Source organism: Malaya genurostris, chromosome 2 (genome assembly GCF_030247185.1).
Source record: "Malaya genurostris strain Urasoe2022 chromosome 2, Malgen_1.1, whole genome shotgun sequence".
In the NCBI taxonomy this organism is placed as follows: Eukaryota; Metazoa; Arthropoda; class Insecta; order Diptera; family Culicidae; genus Malaya; species Malaya genurostris.
Genome location: NC_080571.1, coordinates 172,873,956 through 172,891,432, shown reverse-complemented (window position 1 = coordinate 172,891,432; position 17,477 = coordinate 172,873,956). Strand labels below are relative to the sequence as shown.

General features: G+C 37.6%; 1 protein-coding gene and 1 pseudogene across 1 annotated transcript in view; both read right to left on the bottom strand.

The window, feature by feature from the left end:
* The window catches only part of LOC131427393 (uncharacterized), a 341,222-nt gene that overhangs the window by 104,967 nt on the left and 218,778 nt on the right, over positions 1-17,477 (bottom strand). The window lies entirely within an intron of this gene.
* On the bottom strand, positions 2,856-4,592 carry LOC131427391 (uncharacterized; annotated as a pseudogene).

Below are 17,477 nucleotides of genomic sequence, written 5' to 3'. Positions count from 1 at the left end.
TCGCTGTGACCGCAATTCCTCTACTAGCCAGTACAATCGTGGTGGTGGTATCTTGATCGAAATCAAGAAAGGCATTCGTAGTAATATTGTTAATCTCGCTGCAGCTGATTGTTTAATGCAAATTGTGATTCGTATTAATTACGCTTCTGTGTCACTAATATTGTGTGCTGTTTTCCTACCACCAAACTCTAATATCGCTTTATATGAACAACATGCTGCTTGTATAAACAACCTGTGCAATAGGATTGGAGATCGTACTAGGGTGATTGTATTTGAGTATTATAATTTACCGCTGCTGAATTGGAGATTTGATGAAGATATTGGTAGTTTAATTCCGTATAATTCCATCTTCTGAACACGATATTTTACTGGTCGACTCCATGATTGCATCTGGTTTACAGCAAATTAACTATTTATCTAATGACAATGGAAAACTGCTTGATTTGGCTTTTGTCAGCAGTTGCGACACCAAGCTTTTCGAACAACCCCCCCAAAGTCTAATGAAACTAATTCGTCATCATCATCTGTTTGTCTTGGCCTTTGATGTATCGGATAACTTTATCATGAGCAAAAAAGGGGAAATAGACTATGATTTTGAACATTGCAATTTGGATACTTTGAATGCGGGAGTTTCGCAAATCAATTGGTTGGATATTTTAAATTTGGGCTCACTAGATGAAGCGGTATGTAGATTCTAGCACGAGTTGGACTTAGTTTTTCTACAATACGTTTTTCGAAAGAGACGAATAAGTCGACGTCAGTGCAGGCGACCATGGTGGAATGCGGAGCTCCATAGTGCCCGTAATAGACTAAGGAAGGCTCGTAAACGTTATTTCCACACTAGAAGAGACGACGATCGATTGCATGTTCGTTTGAGGTTTTGAATAATTCGTGTTTCCATTCATACGTATCTCGTATTGAGAACTGTCTGGAGGATGATCCCAAGCTGTTGTGGAATTTCGTCGTTGGCATTACCTGTGTCCGTACTTTTCAATCGCTCGCTTCCTGAGAATACTTTTTCGATGCAGTGGAAGAAGGCTTTAATTTTACCAATTCACAAAAACGGAAACGTTCATAATGTCACAAATTACAGAGGAATTCCAATCCTAAGCTGCCTTCCCAAAGATTTTAAAAGTATGCTACTAGGGATTCTGTATCCGGCAGTTAAAAAAGTAAACTCATCGGCCCAAGACGGTTTTATCAAAAAATGGTCGGCCACAACGAATCTGCTGAGCTATGTGTCGACACTTGTTAGCAAAATGGAAAAACGACAACGGACTTGCTGTTGAGAAATTGAAACGAAGTGGCTTCCCAAACTGGCTAACCTCTTGGATTTTTTCATACCTTCCAAATCGTAGTGCATCTGTTCGACTTGATTCTTCGTTTTCAAGCAGATTCATTATCTCATCTGGAGTACCCCAAGGAAGTCATCTTGGGCCACTACTATTTGTACTCTTTATCAACGAACTATGTGATAGACTTACGTCTTTTAATACCATGTACGCTGACGATCTAAAAATTTATCGCATCATCACTACGCTAGTTGACCGCTGTGCTCTGTAAATGGACATGGAAAGGATATTGACATGGTGTGACAGAAACGGTATGAAAGTGAATAGAGATAAATAAAATGTTATTACGTTTGCTCGTATACGCTCGCCTATTGTGTTTAAGTACTCTATGAACACCTTCCCAGTTGTATGAGTATCATATGTTAAGGATCTAGGTATCATTCTCGATTGCAAGCTTCCTTTTACGGAACACTACTCAACGGTTACTGCTAAGGCATTTTCAGTACTGGGACTAATCAAACGTGTAACTCGAGACTTCACAGACGTTTATAGTCTAAAGACACTTTTCATTTCCTTGTTTCGAAGCATACTTGAGTACGAAGTTATTGTGTGGTCCCCGTATCACTCCATTCATATCGATCGTTTCGAACTTGTTCAAAAGAGCTTTATGAGGTTTACTCTTAAACGACTTCCTTGGCGTAATCGTTTCCAACTACTTTATTATGAACATCGCTGTGCTCTCATCAGTTTGCCTGCTTTACGTGATAGGCAAATCTTCCTACAACAACTATTCGTTTTCGACTTGCTGTCAAACAACATTGATGCTCTTTCAGCTAAATTGGATATCAACGTTCCAAGCAGATTGCTACGCCGAATGGATTTATTCCGATCATCAGCTCACAGATGTGTGAAACGTCCACCCCTACTTGCTCCTCAATGGCCGTATTTAGCTCTTCGGTTCTCGCGATCTCGTCCAGCCGTTTACACTGAAGTGTCTCCTTGTTTTGTAAGGCTCTCACTTCGACCTCGTCGCCTATGAGCATTACTATGATACGCCATTCCTTTTCATGTTGTTTTTTCTACCTTCCTCCTGGCTACATAAGCAACAAATAAAATAAAACTATGTAAATCAAACTGGCTCCTCCCATTACACTAGAAATTGACTCCGACTAGAAAACAAAATCCGAGTTTAAAAAAAATGATTTAATAAAGACTGATTGTTAACCGTCATCCAGGCGAGTAAAGTTTTTTCTTTCTCCCGTTTACTAAACTATTTTCAAAACCTCGTATTTTAATACCAAAAATGATTTGAACGCCCATCAACGCGTACAAAGCGTAAAACGCGTACATGGCGACCGGACGATCAGGCCTGCAAGTAACAAGTAATAGTGTTTATTGGTGCCCCTTGTAAAGAAAAATATAAACGAATTAAACACAAAAGTTTGCCAACACCGCCATATCAGACACCAATGTAAATGATAGTGATCAACAATCGTTCTCGACCTGCAAACGTTTATAGTAAAAGTGCTAAGCTAAACAAATTGTTTTAGTGCTACTAGACAATTAATCAGTGCTGAAAAAAATCGTTATCACAATGATGACTCGAGCTTACATTGAGACAACACATATATCATCGTCCACCCAACTACGATTATAGCTAATTGAATCATAACAAGTATTTTGACTACCCGAACCCTTTCAGTATCATTGGAAATTGATTTAATGAAAATATGAACAAAAGCTATCCCCCTATCACCCGGCGATGAGCCAGTGATAGACGACAATATTTGTCTCATTAGACATTCAGCTGAGCATCAACATGAATCATCGTAAACCAAGTCGATTGGACCCTTCCAATTATATGCAGTTGGCAGCGCACTGGGGAACAACTCTTTGTTTAATTAAATAAATAAAATGTTTTCCAACGTATCTTTCCCAAGGCCAGTGCATCGATTAGAGAGAACCAAGGCAAGGGCACTGAAAGACCGTTCAACAGAGACTTGGTTCGTTGATGTGGATAGTACAACCATTGCTACTGCATATATTTCTGGGTTCGTAGTCTTACGGCGCAATCAATGGTCCCACACGCTGTAGTTATGTTTTTGGCGTGGCTCTAGGTCCAAAGACTTAACTTGTTGAAGAAACCAGGTTTCGCAACCAAGATTCACGGACTCACCAAACATTTGCGTAAGATACTGATCAAAATCATCGATAGACCCTGACGATTCTCTACTTGTACTAGCCGGTGTTTTACCCAGTTTTCAGATACGTTCCCAAGTTCCGACTATGTATTGCTAAATTTTATCTTTTTTCTCAGCCGTGAATATTTTCGAACCTCGATAGTTGAACCTTGGATCCAGGTATAATGCCATCTGAACCGCCTTCAATTGGTGCAAAACGTTCAATCTATTGTTCAACGACCGAAGTAAATGGGGACTGAAAGAGTTTTCGCGAACTTTCTGTACCTCATTCGTTGCCATCAGCCATGCCATATAGAAGTCAGAGAACAACACGTGCTTCTCTTGCATTTACTTTGTGCAGATGTACAACGGCTTAAACGTATCATAGTAATGCTCAATAAATGACCATTGATTGGAAAGGTCTAGTTCGGGAAAATTATCGGACATCTGGTTAAAAAACCTTTTTTGGTGTACAAACGATTCCATCATTTTGAATATACCACCCCATCGTGTCCTACTCCAGACGGGTGGGTATGAAGCATCGTAGCTTTCAAACTCTGACCGGTACTTCACCAGCTTACATTTTCTAGCAACAGCAGTGATGGCTCGGATAGACTCATCGGATTTATCAACAACATCCAGTATTGCAAGCTGTAAGGTATGCACGGCACATCTCACAAGAGTAATCCTTTCGGACAGTTCATTGGCCGGTTCAGCAGTAACGTGTCGTTCACACTGTTGATCATCCTCTATCACATCCGACTCATCCAGTTCATCTATGTTCCTACCATCAACCTGCTACTCTGTAGGCATTGCGTACGTATCATTGTTTAATTTTCTAACCGTTGCCACCATATTAGCCCCATTGTCGCATGTCACGGAAAATATGTTCTCAAGAGATAGCCCATAGTCGGCCAAAGTATCCATAACTTTTGATTTCAAGAACGCCGCCGTTTGACTTTCTTTGATTTCGATCACACCAAGGGTACGAGTGACCACCTGCTCGTCTAGAGCATACTGTACATTGATGCTTAAAATATGGCGATTGTGTTTGGCAGCAGAATTTATTTTCAAGCAGACGAGCTTGCCTTTCATCTCATCTATCAACATTTCTTTCAGACGATAGGCAGTCTTCGAGAGATGACATTTCATGGTGACACGGTTCAAAGTGCACCCAAGAGTCATTGTAATCAGTCGGTGTTGAACAGTCGTTCGCACCGCACGCGTATAGCTCTTGGCTCCTGGAATTTTTTCTGGCTACCTAGAGTTTCATTGATTCAAGGCTTCAGTCTTTTTCAAGGCTACCTGAATCACTAACTAAGTGACTAAGTGATACAAAGAGTGATATTAGAGTGACTAAGTGATACAAAGAGTGATATTAGAGTGACTAAGAAATTAATCAGCCTTTTTTAAGGCTACCTAGGAGTCTAATCGAAGACTAATTTAACCTAGTTAATTTAATTTAAAATTTCATTAATTTCAAAAATGCCTGCGTCCAACCGGAAAGGCAACAAGCCTAAGGCTAAAAATAATTCAATACGGAATAAATCACAATCCGTTATTCAACATTTTTCTAATAACATTCACGATCTTATAGAATCTGAATGTAAAAATAAAAGACAACGGACGGATTTCCCTTCCGTTGATTCCATGCCGTCTAACAATATTTACGAGATTCTTCCTGAATCCGATTGTAGCGACATAGAAGAAAATTCTTCAAAAATTCCCAAAATGGACGCTTGTCGTTCTGGGAAGAAACATCAATCTATGCCACCAGTGACGGTGATGATTTCCGACTTCAAGGCATTCCGTACTGAGCTTTCTACTTTTCTCCCGGAAGTAAAAGTCTCATTTCAAATCGGACGAAGAGGAGAATGTCGAGTCTTGGTGGATGGATTGGAAGATTACGAACGTCTTATTCGATATTTGTCCGAAAAACTTCATAAATTTTATTCATATGATATAAAATCAGACAGACCCTTCAAGGCTGTCTTGAAAGGATTATCAAATGATCAAAGTATTGATGAAATTAAAAATGAACTAAAAGAATTGCTTGGTTTTGCCCCTTCCCAAGTAATACTTATGAAAAAAAGAGCGAATGGTACTTCTAAACCACGCTCTGGAATTTCCCATGAACTTTACCTAATACACTTCAATCGAAGTGATGTAAACAATTTGAAAACTTTAGAAAAAGTACGTTTCATTTCCCACATTAAAATTCATTGGGAACATTATAAACGGCATAATCGTATTGCAAACTTAACGCAATGTCGTCGTTGCCAAGGCTTCGGTCATGGAACCAAAAATTGTCATATGGATATACGGTGTTTGAATTGTGGTAAATCGCATTCGAAAGACGTTTGTCCAATGAATGAAACCACTGATAAATTTTCATGTTCAAATTGCAATGGAAATCATAAATCCAATTATTTGAAATGTCCTGTCAGGGAAAAAATTTTAAACGCTCGTTCGCTTCGACAACAAGTCAAATCAACGACCTTAAATTTAAAGAACATACCTGAAAATTCTTCTAAGGCTCCTGCCAATTCGTCTTCTAACGAAAACAATTTATTGACAGGTAGATCGACCTCGTCATCATCTTCTTCTAATGTCAGTTATGCTGGTATATTAGGTAGAAATCTATCACCTATTTCTTCTAATGTAAATAATCAAAACACAGGACCGCCTTGCAGTTCTTCTTCTAACGAAAACAATTTATTAATAGGTAGACCGGCCAAATCATCTTCTTCTAATGGCAGTCTACCTACAAATATTCCTTCAATGCCATTCGCTTCTTTAAATGAAGTCGATTTAGGCGATATAACTGAAAATAAAATGATCTACCTACAAGATCAACTTTTTCAAATGATCATCCAAATGAATTCGACTTCATCACTTTTTGAAGCATTTCAAATCGGATGGAAATTTGCAAATAATATTATAATGAATTTAAAATTTAACAGTGATGTTAAATAATTATTTGAATATTTTAAATTGGAATGCTCGATCTTTGAAATCGAGTGAAGATGAATTTTATAATTTTCTCAAAGTTCACAAAATTCATATTGCCATTGTGACAGAAACTTTTCTTAAACCAAATGTAAAATTGAAAAGTAATCCACATTATGTGGTTCATCGATTTGACAGGTTTACTGGAATTGGTGGTGGAGTTGCCATTTTTGTCCAACGGCAAATTAAACATCGAATTTTACCTTCTTTCAATACTAAAGTTATTGAAAGCTTGGGAATCGAAGTTGAAACCATTCATGGAATTTATTTCATCGCTGGAGCATATTTGCCATTCCAATGCACCGGCGAACAATTAAATTTCTTTAAAGGCGATTTGCAAAAACTTACAAGATATCGATCGAAATTTTTCGTAATAGGGGACTTAAATGCTAAGCATGTCCAGTGGAATTGTAGGCAAAATAACAGTAATGGTAAAATACTTCATAATCAACTCTCAGCTGGTTACTTTACAGTTCTTCATCCCAGTAATCCTACTTGTTTCTCTTCCGTGAAAAACCCGTCTACAATTGATCTGGTTCTAACAGATCAAAGTCACATTTGTAGTGAACCGATTACACATGCTGACTTTGACTCAGATCATCTTCCTGTAACATTCAGACTTTCCAACGAAGCTATAATTAATCCAATTAGTTCTATTTTCAACTATCATAGAGCTAATTGGTTAGATTACAGATCTCACATTGAAAATCATGTGGATCATGAAACTATTTTAGAAAATTCTGCGGACATCGACACAGCAATTGATAATTTGAATCATTATATTATCGAAGCTAGAAATCTTTCAGTTCCCAAAGCTCAAACTAAATTAAATTCTCCTATCATCGATGACAATCTTCAACTGCTCATTCGGTTGAAGAATGCTCGTCGACGACAATATCAACGTTCTCGTGATCCTGCTATGAAAAACATAGTTAAGGATTTACAAAAAGAAATTAAACATAGATTTACTCTTTTGCGAAATGAAAATTTCGCTAAAGAAGTTGAACAAATTAAACCATATTCTAAACCTTTCTGGAAACTTTCTAAGGTTCTTAAGAAACCTCAGAAACCAATTCCTGCTCTCAAGGAAGGAAATCAAATACTTCTTACAAATGGTGAAAAAGCTCAAAAACTTGCTCAGCAGTTCGAGAGTGTCCACAATTTTAATTTAAGCGTTGTGAGTCCTATTGAAAATGAAGTCTCACTGAAGTATGATCATATTTCAACTCAAGTGTTATCACACGATGACATTATTGAGACGAATTTTGATGAAATTAAATCAATTATTAGGAAACTCAAAAACATGAAGGCTCCTGGTAATGATGGAATTTTTAATATTCTTATTAAAAATCTTCCCGATGTTGCCTTGAGACTCCTGGTTAAAATTTTCAACAAGTGTTTTTCATTAGCTTACTTCCCAAAAAGATGGAAAAACGCTAAAGTAATTCCTATCCTAAAACCTGATAAAAACCCAGCAGAAACATCAAGTTATCGCCCAATTAGCTTACTTTCTTCTATCAGTAAACTTTTTGAAAAAATTATCTTGTTAAGAATGATGACTCATATAAATGAGAATTCAATTTTTTTACCAGAGCAGTTTGGATTTCGTCATGAACATTCAACTACTCATCAACTTGTCAGAGTAACGAACATGATAAAATCAAATAAATCTTCTGGGTTATCCACTGGAGTTGCTCTTCTAGACATAGAAAAAGCATTCGACAGTGTTTGGCACAAAGGTTTAATAGCAAAAATGTCTGATTTCCAGTTTCCTATTTATTTGATCAAAATGATTCAAAATTATTTAACTGATCGTACTCTTCAGGTTAGCTATCAGAATTGTAAATCTGAATTGCTACCCGTACGAGCCGGTGTTCCGCAGGGTTCGAGTGTAGCTCCAATCTTGTATAATATTTTCACTTCTGATCTTCCAAATCTACCCGTTGGTTGTCAGAAATCGCTATTCTGTGACGACACAAGTCTGTTAGCCACAGGTAGAAATCTAAGAGTGATCTGCAGTCGCCTACAAAGAAGTTTAAATATTTTCAGTGATTATCTGTCAAAATGGAAAATTAAACCAAATGCAGCAAAAACGCAATTAATTATCTTTCCTCACAAGCCAAGAGCTTCTTTTCTTAAACCAAACAATAATCACATTCTCAAATTGAATGGCTTAGAATTGACATGGTCTGATCAAGCTAAATACTTAGGTTTAACGTATGACAAAAAACTCACTTTCAAGGATCACATTGAAGGAATCCAGGCAAAGTGTAATAAATATATTAAATGTTTATATCCTCTTATTAACAGAAATTCTAAGCTCTGTCTAAAAAACAAATTGTTAATTTATAAACAAATTTTCAGACCAGCCATGCTTTATGCGGTACCAATTTGGTCAAGCTGTTGTTCCACCAGGAAGAAAACGCTTCAAAGGATTCAGAATAAAATTCTGAAAATGATTTTGAAGCGTCCTCCCTGGTTTAGTACAAATGAGTTACACAGACTCACAAATATAGAACCATTAGATGTAATGTCACATAATATTATAAGCAAATTCCGACAAAAATCGATGCAATCTTCAATTGAATCGATTCGCTCTCTGTATTAGTTAGTAAGTTAGTATATAAGTTCCTTTTCCCCATTACACAATACAAGTAGGTTTAGAATTTTCCCTACACAAAAATCTCAGAATGGCGGAAGCAAATGATGTCTTCATGGTAATAACCAAATCATATATATATAACAGGGCTGAAAAGTCACCACTTGTGGCTGAACACCCAATTTAAATCTTAATAATTTAATTTTAACTCATATTTCCAATAAATAGTTATTAAAAAAAAAAAAAAAAAAAAAAAAAAGAGTCATTGTAATCGGTTTCAGTAAGTCTTTGAAGCCTTCCCACTCGAAGCATGAAATAGGAAGATGATGGAAAGTCGTCAGCTTAACTGCTGACGCAATTAGTAACTGCTGGTCAATAGCTATTAAACGCTTAGGAATTATCCTTGCCTTCTTCTCCATTGGATAGGTAATTGTAAGGAGATTGTTTGCACATGCACGTTCCGTATGTACGGTACGAAAGTGACGGATGAAGCTGCCAGGGGCAAATCTACTCTGGACGTATGAACATCCTGATGCAGGATCGATGTCGGAGATAGCTCTATCTCCCTGACGACGCAATGCCCGTCTGTGGCCAGTGCAGCTTATTGCGGTCTGCTCTAGTTGTAGGTGACATCGTATAACAACCACACAAAATTTAGTCGTTAATCGTTTTATTTATTTAATTATTTATTTAATCAACAGACAAATTCAAGTCCTAATGATTGTTTCTAAGCATATTTAAAAAAATTTCGCTTATTCGGCTGCGGGAAAAATGAAAATCGAATCCCGTCGAAACACCGTTGAAGGTTCGTTGCAATCCAATGACGGCACCGTTGATTCCGTAGTTAGTACGACGTAGAGGCAATCTGAGGAGGTTGTTGTTGCGGAGAGCTCTGGAACGAACGTTGAGGTTGATTTGACTAAGAAGTGCTGGGCAATCGATATTGTTCGTCAAGACATCGGCAATCAGCATTGCACGGAACAGGTCACGACGCACTTGCAAAGTATCGAGCCCGATAAGCATTCCACGGCTTTCGTAGCTCGGCAGCTGATGAGGGTTGGTCCACGGCAATTTGCGAAGAGCGAAACGAACGAAACGTCGTTGGATCGACTCAATTCTGAGAACACCATTAACATAGTGAGGGTTCCATATCACCGAGCAGTATTCGAGTGTTGAGCGAACAAGTGAACAGTAGAGCGACTTTAAACAGTATATATCTGTGAAGCGCTTAGCAGTTCTCATAACAAATCCCAAACAACGAGAAGCCTTCGTAACTATGTAACCAATATGCTGCTTGTAATTCATTTGTTCGTCTAGATAAACTCCAAGATCTTTGACACAAGTAACTCTTTCAATCGCAGCATCATGGAGACAATAATCAAACCGCAAAGGGTCTTTCTTACGAGTGAACGTGATAATGGAGCATTTGCTAATGTTTAAAGCCATTCGGTTGATCTCGCACCACCTTGAAAAAATGGTCAGTTGACGCTGAAGGTATGAAGCATCCTCTGCACTCTTGATTATTTGGTATAACTTTAAGTCATCAGCAAAAGATAGTCGTGGGCCTTCTAGTGAGTAATTTACATCGTTGAAATAAAGGAGAAAAATCAGTGGACCGAGATGGCTTCCTTGAGGTATTCCGGAAAAAGCAAAGAACTCCTGCGATAGGCTGTCATTGATTTTGACCGCCAGCCGTCGATTGCAGAGATACGATTGCATCCATCGAAGAATACTGGAACCGAAACCCAGCCTATCCAGTTTGGCGATCGTGATAGCGTGATTGATTTTATCAAAAGCTGCGGAGAGATCCGTGTAAATAGCATCCGTTTGGAAGCCATTAGACATAGCATCCATTATGTACGTCGTAAAAGATAAGAGATTAGTAGCAGTGGAGCGTTTCGGCATGAATCCGTGTTGAGTTTCCGCGATGTATTGTTTACAGTGGTCGAAAATTGGTTTAAGAACTACTAATTCGAACAATTTAGGTATGGCGCTTAGGGCAGTAATTCCACGATAATTGTCAATGTTCTTTTTGTCTCCTTTTTTGTGAACTGGAAACATGTAGGAAGATTTCCACATAACGGGAAAGACTCCGGTCGTGAGTGATAGTTGAAACAGTTGGCATAAAGGAGTTACTATTGCACTTGAACATCTTTTCAAGACAACTGCCGGAATACCGTTAAAATAACTAAATACGCTCCTCTATCTAAACACACTCACTTGATAAATACTTCTTTGACCAATATTATATCACTATAACCTTTTCTGAATCGGATTCGTTCGGAATACGATACCTCCGACAAGTTCCGGAAGCCACGGAGGTATCTCATTGTTGCCCGGGAGATAATATTTTACCCGAGTTCCCACCTATCTGGCAATGGGCCACAGTAGTGCACCACTTCATAGTCCAGCGCTAATATAGCCATTCGCCTCTCTGTTCGTACCTGTCCTACCAAACCATAGTGCGTCACTTCATAGTTTGCTCCGCTCATATAGTCATTTGCCTTCCACTTCGTACCTGTCCCTCCATACCGTAGTTAGCAATTCCAACAACCTACATATTTTTAATTAGCGTTTCTAACAACCTATCAGATTTTCCAACACTTTTTTAGCTCTCCCAACAATCGGATTAGTTCAGTCAACACCCGCATTTTTCCAAAACCCAGCTGTTTCACATATTTTAGTGCCGTCCCCGCTCTGTCGAACGCAATCGACGTGAGCGTAGTACGCGGGATAGGTGATAAGTTACGAACGTAGGCTCATTACCTATCCGTGCGGGATATGTGCCAGTTTGTACATGGGTAACATGCTGGAAGGCCGCAGCATGAGGGGATAGGCTTGGCCGGTTGCAACTTGGTCACATTTGTATGCGCATTTTTGCGCAGATTTTCCAAAACGGACTTCACGTCGTGAAAGTACGTCGTAAAACTACCAGAACGCATCATATGTCGTTACGTTCGTTTACCATAGTCAGCCGTGACAACGATTTTAAAAAATGACTCGGTACGAACCACCACCATGGACACGTATATGAGCGGTTCGCAGTCTATGCCGCATCGATAGGCGTTAACGGTTAACACTGTATACATAACTACGGACGCGTATACGGGATCGGTTCGCTGCATGTGCAAAGCTGTTAGGCGTTAGCCATAGATACGTTTTCAACCAACCACCAATCTCAAACTACTTGTGCACTTTTTATTTTTACGACAAGTACGACCCAGAACTTTACTTCATTGGGTCGATGTGATCAACAGATGGAAACTTGGTCAAGTAACCCGGTTGCAAAAACATTTGCACACTATACGTACCAGTGGTATCGTCATTAAAACTTTTCGCACTATATCCACTACCATTTAATTTACTAATTTACGATAAAGTTTCCCTGTGTTGACATGTAAATTGCACGTACATACCTATCAGTCTGCCATATGATGTATCATCAGTGGCCCTTGTAGTGGGATATATCACCATACTTGCCTAAGACGCTCCATTCAGTTTGCCATATGATGTACCATCAATGGTCCTTGTAAGGGGATATATCACTCTACTTGCCTAAGACGTTCCCATCAGTCTGCCATATGGTGTACCATCAATGGCCCTTGTAGTGGGATACATCACCATACTTGCTTAAGACGTTCCCATCAGTCTGCAAAAGTCTGACATCATAAAAAGCTCTTGTAGTGGGTATGTCAGCTAAACCGCCTTTTACGATCTGGTCGGTCTGCCGCACGATGCGAGGCATACTTGTCTCACTGACGGTACCGTAGTATACGGTTCCGCTGGTTACGGTGGACCGACGCATTAAAGTTATCACAAATTATGATAAAGTTGGTATGTTTTGGCCATTAATCTATTTTTCGAAAATATTGACTTTTGAGCCAAAAAAATGCATTTTTTCCGGAGGGGGTGCATGCCATGTAAGTGGACCCACCATGTTGCGGTACAGTACGGTTTGGTTGGACAGGTACGAACGGTGAGGCTCAATGGCTATATGAGCGAGTCCAACCATGATGTTGTTGTACACTACGGTTTGGCTGGACAGGTGCGAACGGTGAGGCATAATGGCTATATAAGTAAGTCCAACCATGATGTTGTACACTACGGTTTGGCTGGACAGGTACGAACAGTGAGGCATAATGGCTATATGAGCGAGTCCAACCTTTTTTTTTAATTTATTGGAATATGAGTTAAGATTAAATTATTAAATTAAAATTGGGTGTTAAGCCACAAGTGGTGATTTTCAGCCTTATTATATACATGATTTGGTTATTACCTTGAAGACATCATTTGCTTCCCCAATTCTGTAATTTTTGTGTGGGGAAAATTGTAAACCTACTTGTATTGTGTAATGGGGAAAAGGAGATTATATAATAACTTACTAACTAATACAGAGAGCGAATCGATTCAATTGAAGATTGCATCGATTTTTGTCCGAATTTGCATATAATATTATGTGACATTACATCTAATGGTTCTATATTTGTGAGGCTGTGTAACTCGTTTGTACTAAACCAGGGAGGACGCTTCAAAATCATTTTCAGAATTTTATACTGAATCCGTCGAAGCGTTTTCTTCCTGGTGGAACAACAACTTGGCCAAATTGGGACTGCATAAAGCATGGCTGGTCTTAAAATTTGTTTATAAATTAATAATTTGTTTTTTAGACAGAGCTTAGAATTTCTGTTTATAAGAGGTTATAAACATATAATATATTTATTACACTTTGCCTGGATTCCTTCAATGTGATCCTTGAAAATGAGTTTTTTGTCATACGTTAAGTATTTTGCTTGATCAGACCATGTCAATTCCAAGCCATTCAATTTGAGAATGTGATTATTGTTTGGTTCAAGAAAAGAAGCTCTTGACTTATGAGTAAAGATAATTAGCTGCATTTTTGCTGCATTTTGTTTAATTTTTCATTTTGACAGATAATCACTGAAAATATTAAAACTTCTTTGTATGCGACTGCAGATCACTCTTAGATTTCTACCTGCGGCTAACAGACTTGTGTCGTCACAGAATAGTGATTTCTGACAACCAACGGATAGATTTGGAAGATCAGAGGTTAAAATATTATACAAGATTAGAGCTGCGGTCGAACCCTGCGGAACACCGGCTCGTACGGGTAGCAATTCAGAATTACAATTCTGATAGCTAACCTGAAGAGTACGATCTGTTAAATAATTTTGAATCATTTTGATCAAATAAATAGGAAACTGGATCAAATCAGACATTTTTGCTAACACTGTCGAATGCTTTTCCTTTGTCTAGAAGAGCAACTCCAATGGATAATCCAGAAGATTTATTTGCTTTTATCATATTCGTTACCCTGACAAGTTGATGAGTAGTTGAATGTCCATGACGAAATCCAAACTGCTCTAGTAAAAAAATTTAATTCTCATTTATATGAGACATCATTCTTAACAAGATATTTTTTTTAAAAAGTTTACTGATAGAAGAAAGTAAACTAATTGGTCGATAACTTGATGTTTCTGCGGGGTGTTTATCAGGTTTGAGGATATGAACTACTTTAGCGTTTCTCCATCTCTTTGGGAAGTAAGCTAAAGAAAAACACTTGTTGAAAATTTTAACCAAGAGTCTCAAGGCAACATCGGGAAGATTTTTAATAAGAATATTAAAAATTCCATCACCACAGGAGCCTTCATGTTTTTAAATTTCCTAATGATTGACTTAATTTAATCAAAGTTCGTTTCAATAATGTCATCTTGTAATAACAATTGAGTTGGAATATGATCATATTTCAGTAAGATTTCATTATCAATGGGACTCACAACCTTCAAATTAAAATTGTGGACACTCTCGAACTGCTGAGCAAGTTTTTGAGCTTTTTCGCCATTTGTAAGAAGTATTTTTTTTAATAACTATTTATTGGATTATTTTTCAATTAAATTATTAAGATTTAAATTGGGTGCTTTATGTAGTCCCAATTTGGTCAAGTTGTTGTTTCATCCGGAAGAAAACGCTTCAAAGGGTTCAGGAAATTCTGAAAATGATTTTGAAGCGTCCTCCCTGGTTGAGTACAAACGAGTTACACAGCCTCACAATAAATTAATAATTTGTTTTTTAGACAGAGCTTAGAATTTCTGTTTATAAGAGGTTATAAACATATAATATATTTATTACACTTTGCCTGGATTCCTTCAATGTGATCCTTGAAAATGAGTTTTTTGTCATACGTTAAGTATTTTGCTTGATCAGACCATGTCAATTCCAAGCCATTCAATTTGAGAATGTGATTATTGTTTGGTTCAAGAAAAGAAGCTCTTGACTTATGAGTAAAGATAATTAGCTGCATTTTTGCTGCATTTTGTTTAATTTTTCATTTTGACAGATAATCACTGAAAATATTAAAACTTCTTTGTATGCGACTGCAGATCACTCTTAGATTTCTACCTGCGGCTAACAGACTTGTGTCGTCACAGAATAGTGATTTCTGACAACCAACGGATAGATTTGGAAGATCAGAGGTTAAAATATTATACAAGATTAGAGCTGCGGTCGAACCCTGCGGAACACCGGCTCGTACGGGTAGCAATTCAGAATTACAATTCTGATAGCTAACCTGAAGAGTACGATCTGTTAAATAATTTTGAATCATTTTGATCAAATAAATAGGAAACTGGATCAAATCAGACATTTTTGCTAACACTGTCGAATGCTTTTCCTTTGTCTAGAAGAGCAACTCCAATGGATAATCCAGAAGATTTATTTGCTTTTATCATATTCGTTACCCTGACAAGTTGATGAGTAGTTGAATGTCCATGACGAAATCCAAACTGCTCTAGTAAAAAAATTTAATTCTCATTTATATGAGACATCATTCTTAACAAGATATTTTTTTTAAAAAGTTTACTGATAGAAGAAAGTAAACTAATTGGTCGATAACTTGATGTTTCTGCGGGGTGTTTATCAGGTTTGAGGATATGAACTACTTTAGCGTTTCTCCATCTCTTTGGGAAGTAAGCTAAAGAAAAACACTTGTTGAAAATTTTAACCAAGAGTCTCAAGGCAACATCGGGAAGATTTTTAATAAGAATATTAAAAATTCCATCACCACAGGAGCCTTCATGTTTTTAAATTTCCTAATGATTGACTTAATTTAATCAAAGTTCGTTTCAATAATGTCATCTTGTAATAACAATTGAGTTGGAATATGATCATATTTCAGTAAGATTTCATTATCAATGGGACTCACAACCTTCAAATTAAAATTGTGGACACTCTCGAACTGCTGAGCAAGTTTTTGAGCTTTTTCGCCATTTGTAAGAAGTATTTTTTTTAATAACTATTTATTGGATTATTTTTCAATTAAATTATTAAGATTTAAATTGGGTGTTCAGCCACAAGTGGTGACTTTTCAGCCCTATTATATATATGATTTGGTTGTTACCATGAGGACATCATTTGCTTCCGCAATTCTGAGATTTTTGTGTAGGGAAAATTGTAAACCTACTTGTATTGTGTAATGGGGAAAAGGAGCTTATATAATAACTTACTAACTAATACATAGAGCGAATCGATTCAATTGAAGATTGCATCGATTTTTGTCGGAATTTGCGTATAATGTTATGTGACATTACATCTAATGGTTCTATATTTGTGAGGCTGTGTAACTCGTTTGTACTCAACCAGGGAGGACGCTTCAAAATCATTTTCAGAATTTCCTGAACCCTTTGAAGCGTTTTCTTCCGGATGGAACAACAACTTGACCAAATTGGGACTACATAAAGCATGACTGTTCTTAAAATTTGTTTTTAGACAAAGTTTATAATTTCTGTTTATAAGAGGATATAAACATTTAATACGAGGTCTGTTCAAAAAGTACCCGGAATTATCATTTTTCTAAAAAAATATTTATTTATTCGTCTACATCTATATGGTCCCCTTCAAAGTAATCCCCCCTTGATATAATACCCTTATGCCAGCGTTTTTTCCAGTCTTCGAAACACCCCTGATAGTCACTTTTTGTAATGCTCTGTAGCACTCTCAGCGATTCTGCCTTTATCTTTCATCTTGGACGATTGTGCTTTTGTTTCGACATCATAACCGTACACCCATGTTTCATCACCAGTTATGACCTTTTCAAGTAAATTTGGATCGTCGTTGACGTCGTTTAACAGCTCCTGAGCGATGGTAATGCGTTTGTTTTTTTGATCAAAATTCAGCAGTTTTGGAACGAATTTTGCTGCCACTCGTTTCATGCCCAAACCATTTGAAAAAATATGATGGCATGAGCCAACTGATATGCCAACTTCATCAGCAACTTCTCTAATAGTGATTCGATGATCATCCATAATCATTTTTTCCACTTTTCCTACATTTTCATCGATTATTGACGTGCTGGGTCGACCGGAGCGTTCGTCGTCTTCAACG